The following is a 5583-nucleotide window of genomic DNA, read 5'->3' as shown; positions in this document are numbered from 1 at the left end:
ATAAAAATGTCAATCTTTTGGGAAGACATGCATACAAATCATATACAAATTTCACAAAAAAAACAAACTTAAAGTTTTTTGTATTGGGTTGAGGTCTTATAACCATTTTTCGAGATATGCTATTATATTAGAGCTTTTAATTTCTAAGTTTGTTATACTAATTCGTTTTTATATTTTCTTCGTTTTTAGATTATTGTAATACAATCGTTGTATATTGTGGTTTAATCGTTAATATATTGATCATATGTTATATAGGGTGATGTGAAAAATAGTTAATTAAATATTTTAAATATGTTTTTTTTGTTTTGTAATTGTACCGTTTCAAAAAGATATTTAATTAAAACTCATACATATGTTATACTTTCCATCTCTCTCTCTCTCTCTCTCTATATATATATATATATATATATATATATATATATATATATATATATATATATATATATATATATATATATATATATATATATATATATAGAGAGAGAGAGAGAGAGAGAGAGGTCAAAACACTTCAACCAAAATTCATTTAAAATGTAATATTTCAAATGCTTTTTAATAATGATTGTAATAATTTCAATATGTGTTACTTAATTGATTATTTAATAAAAATATTAATGTTTTGAAACTCCTAACTCTTAAACTTATATTATTTAATTTGTTAGTTAACTAAAATATTTTTCCTACATAAAAATAAATATTTTTATGTTTGGTTACTCATATTTGTTTATCATTTTTTTTATCTTTGTTATCTAGAGTGCATGTAATTAGAAAACAAGGTGTACATAGAATGACTACTTCAATTTTACATAGGAATCGATACCACTAGAGAGGTATGTTGTCTTTAACCGGTGGTAGGAGATCCCCATACCCTTTTTAATTATTTATATTAATGCTTAGTAATATCTATTTTATATTCCTAATCAGCTTAATTTTTTAGGTACAACTTAAGGAAGAGGATGCTCGGCGCACCAACATAAAGTCAAACGTACGCCTTGCAAAATATTTAATTAAAATTAAATATCATATTTACTAATCGACTTATTTTAAAACTCTTGATGACATTTATGTATAATGAAATATTCTGTATGACTTCATTCTTAATTTCAATGTTTAGTATTTGAAAGTTCATATAGGAAACACGGGATGTTTTGGTGTAATATAAATAGTGTAATACAAAATTTATTAGTTCAATATTGTTTATTAATAGCTCATTCAAAACAACTTATTTCTTATTTTATCCAAAAAATATTATCGGATATAAGAAAAGTAGATTATATTAATGTTATACAAAATCTTATAATATATATTGGATAGTATAAAAATAAAAACAAAGTTTATAATGTATGAACTATATTAGATAGTATGAAAAGATAAGTTGATGGATTTTTATATTATTTGATAATTGGGTTAATGCCCAAAACATAACTAAAAACATAAATTTCAACATATTTCTATTTTTTCTCATGATTATTTTAACCATTTAAATTTATTCTTGCGCAACGCGCGAGGTGACGTCTAGTATTAGGGGTGTGCAACAAACCGCATAAACCGCCCACACCACATCGCACCGCACCGCATAATACGATTTTCAGTGTCTGCGGTGCGGTTTGTAGTTTTTGTAAACCGCAATATATGGTGCGGTTTGCGGTTTATGATTACTAAACTGCGGTTTAAATCGCACCGCATTATATATATATATATATATATATATATATATATATATATATATATATATATATATATATATATATATATATATATATATATATATATATATATATATATAGGGAAACGATCAAATGAGAACACCAAAAAGGTTGAGAACGCGAGAACAAAGTATATTCATTTGTGGAGAAATGATAAATTTTTACGCCTTTAATTTCAATTGAAGAGAAAAAGCATATTCATGTTAATTGTGCGTAAAAATTTATCATTTCTCCACAAATGAATACATGGAATCACAAATTAATATACCTGTTCTCGCGTTCTCAACCTTTTAGGTGTTCTCATTTGATCGTTTCCCTATATATATATATATATATATATATATATATATATATATATATATATATATATATATATATATATATATATATATATATATATATCATTTAGACAATAATCATCATAAACCACAAAGATCAATTCGAGAATCATGAATTAGTTCCAAAAAAGACCAAACTTGAATTAAAGAAAAAAAATTGTATAAATAAAATTATTTTCTCATATCGCCATCCCAAACGAGTTTACTATTACCACAGACTAAAACAAATGCAAATTTTCATAATTTCCAATATTTCCAACACAAAACCTCGCAATAGACCAATAACATACAGATATATCCTCAAATTGTTAGCAATTCCATACCAAAATACATGGAAGAATCATTGAAAAGCCAAAAGCAATGATGAAATGAATAGATTAAATTACCACCATACAGGTTCAATCGAAATCGCTATAGCATAAGCACAAAAATGTAATCTAATATAAAATTATTGGAATTAAACAGCATAGTAACACAGTAGAATGTCATTTATGATTTCAAGTTTGTAATATTTATAAAAAAAAGCTGGTAAAAAGAAGTATAAACAAATACATAATTACAAGAGAAGTTCATCGTTTCATCTACTTCTCTATAATTACAAAACATTAATTGATATACAATCTTAAAAGATGAAAAAATAAGGTATATAAATGGCATACCCTTGGACTGTGTAATTGTTGAGTTGAGCATATTCCATATCAAGCTTCCACCAACAGTAATGAAAGCAAATCAGGCTCTCGCCCAAATTGTTATTCTTGTTATTACCCCATCAGCATACTTCCATTTGTTTTCTCAGTTAGAGCATTGTAAGTTGAAAAATATGTCCACCCCTCAATAATAGCAAATTATCAATGTCATCCATGTACAAGCAATTTCCATCACTCCAATAATATAATTGGGTAGATTTTAAAAAATTTAATGCCCCAACAAAAAGTATTTTAAAAAAACAAAAAAAAAAAAAAAACCTCCAAAGTACAAAGGTTATAGTTGTGTGGAATTTTCATATTACAATGCCTTAATAAGAAAATAAGCATACAACATTGCCATAGAAAGGAATGCATAAATAACTTAGTAGAATGATACCCAATATGTAATCAAGAAAAAGACAAGATAATCCATAACATCAGATAAGCTTTTTGTTTTAAGCATGTACATATAAATAACTTAATCATAAATAGAATACTGTCAATAAGATTAGCAAAAATAAACTCCAAACTATCACCAATTATCTCTACAACAACAAACTCCATTTTCAAATTGATGGAACCTCTTTTTATCACGTACAATAATTAGTCTCCCAACCAGCTTCGAAATAATCTTGATTGCCTCATGGCAATCAACACAAATACGATCATTTTTCAATATCCGTATTGCTGCACGGGCTGGAGTAGTCAAAAGAGCTTGAGATAAAGCAAGTCTTTCACTATGTAATAAAAGAGCTTCTTCTCTATTTTCATGGTCCATATCATGGAGTACAAATCTAGTCTGAGCCACATACCCAGCCTCTATCATGGCTTGTTTTAGATACCTAAGTTGACTGTATAACCTCTCTTGATCAGGATGAGAAGTATCACCGCTCCTAAACTGAAAAGTCTTGGCTCTGTTAATTAACTCTGATGACATCTTTTTTTCGTTTTCTTTTGCATTATCTGAAGACTTTATTGGTATCAAGCCAGATTTTGATTGTTCATCTAAACGAGAAGGGTCCCGAAGGTTAATAATCTCAGCACAACGGTCTCCAAGTTCTAATTCCCCATGAACCCTAGATTGATTCATCATAATTTCCCAAATTTCTGCACTTGGCTTCATCGGCATCTTTTCTATGAATTCCAATGCTTCATTTATGTACCCTGAACTCCCGAGCATATCGACAACATGTACATAATCATCCATGGATGGGACAAGATTGTAAGTCTTGATCATTGACTTGAAATGTGATAGACCTTCTTTCATGTCTCCTATGATTTTACATACAGCAAAGATACCATGAAACATCTTACTATTGGGTTTTAATCCGACCTTTTTGAATTCGGTGAACATTTTGATTGCGTCTTCTCCCTGGCCGTTTTTAGCAAGCCCTGTTATCATGGTGTTCCAAGAAGCAAGATTTTTTTGGGGCATTTTATCAAAGACGTTGTATGCGTCTTCCATGGAACCACATTTCGAATACATTTCCAAGATTTTGTTGCAAATGTGAACATCAAGATGATGTCCTGACTTTGTGAGGTCGTTATGGACAAGTTTAGCTTCTTTAAGTGCCTGAGATTCTCCACATGCTTTCATCAAGAATAGATATCCAAGCATTTCAACTGATACTTTGTTCAGCTCAGGTAAACCCAAAAACTCCACAACTTCCGTTAATTTCTGGTCCTTGCATATAGCATTAAGCTCCTCAAGTAATCCCTTTTGCTCACCAGCTTTATCCGACTTCTCATTAGGTTGAGAGTAACATGGCACTTGAGAATTTACTATGCCACTATAACACCTCTTTGATATTTGAAAATTCGCTACACTACTCTTCTGATTATAAGACCCATTGATGTTATATTGGTTGTGACGATAGAAACCATGATCACCCATGTTATAGCTCTGCCCATAAGCCCCACTTAAATTTCTCTGAAAACCCATGGAAGTTTCTCTAGAAAATCCATCAGGGTTTTGGCTACATTCACTAAACTGATTAGGGTTTTGGGGATCAAAGATCTCATCGATGGTATCAGAATTGAGCGTGCTAAATTTTTTAGCAAAACGAAGGGCTTTGAAGGAACTATCTATGCAATAACTGCGTGAAGTATTTGTACCATTGCATAGCTTATAGAGATGATTCAGAGATTTCATCGTTTGGAATGACCTCACTTTTGCTTGAAACATGCTTTGCTCGTAGAAGTTAATCGCCGTCCGTCTGTGTTTTTTACGGCGGCCACGAAGGGAGTGATACGCCGTTCCCAATCCAGGTTCTCTGATCGACGTCGACTACTACCATATATGAAGTTAGAATAATATGAACAGAAAATATCATATATCATATCTAATTGGAAAAAAGATTCGCTTGGCTGTATCTTAACAACCTCAACAACATAAACGGAATACAGTATATTTTATACTCCTATGTTATAGAAATTAATTGAGCATTATTAATTTGATTTTTCTAATATATTAATTTTTTTATTATTTAGTTTTGCTAATTAACTATTCAATTAATATATATATATATATATATATATATATATATATATATATATATTTACCACAGAATTTTTTGATTCTTACGCTTTTGGTCCCTTATTACAAAACTTTATGGTCTTTAAAATTTAGTCACAATATTTTCTACGGTTTGGCAAGTTTACACCCTACCACCTTCTACTCCAATCAGATCCTTCCACCGCCTTTACATTTCTTTTTACTAGAAGATATCCACCGATCTCCTCCCCTAAAACTCACAAGTGAGTCTGTACGTGATTGTGAAGTGTAGCCGCATTTCAGGAGGTTGGGGACTTGGCATTGATACAATCATGAGAGGATTAGGACACACTGCTTTA

The 5583-nt window shown here is 30.0% G+C and overlaps 1 pseudogene; it reads right to left on the bottom strand.

Annotated features, from left to right (window-relative positions):
* Positions 1 to 3262: 3262 nt before the first annotated feature.
* On the bottom strand, positions 3263 to 4915 carry LOC145140421 (pentatricopeptide repeat-containing protein At4g32450, mitochondrial pseudogene; annotated as a pseudogene).
* Between the last annotated feature and the right edge of the window lie 668 nt (positions 4916 to 5583).

The sequence above is a fragment of the Lactuca virosa genome, chromosome 9 (assembly GCF_052849685.1).
Source record: "Lactuca virosa cultivar CGN04683 chromosome 9, Lactuca_virosa_CGN04683_v6, whole genome shotgun sequence".
In the NCBI taxonomy this organism is placed as follows: Eukaryota; Viridiplantae; Streptophyta; class Magnoliopsida; order Asterales; family Asteraceae; genus Lactuca; species Lactuca virosa.
This window is presented reverse-complemented; position numbering and strand designations above follow the sequence as displayed.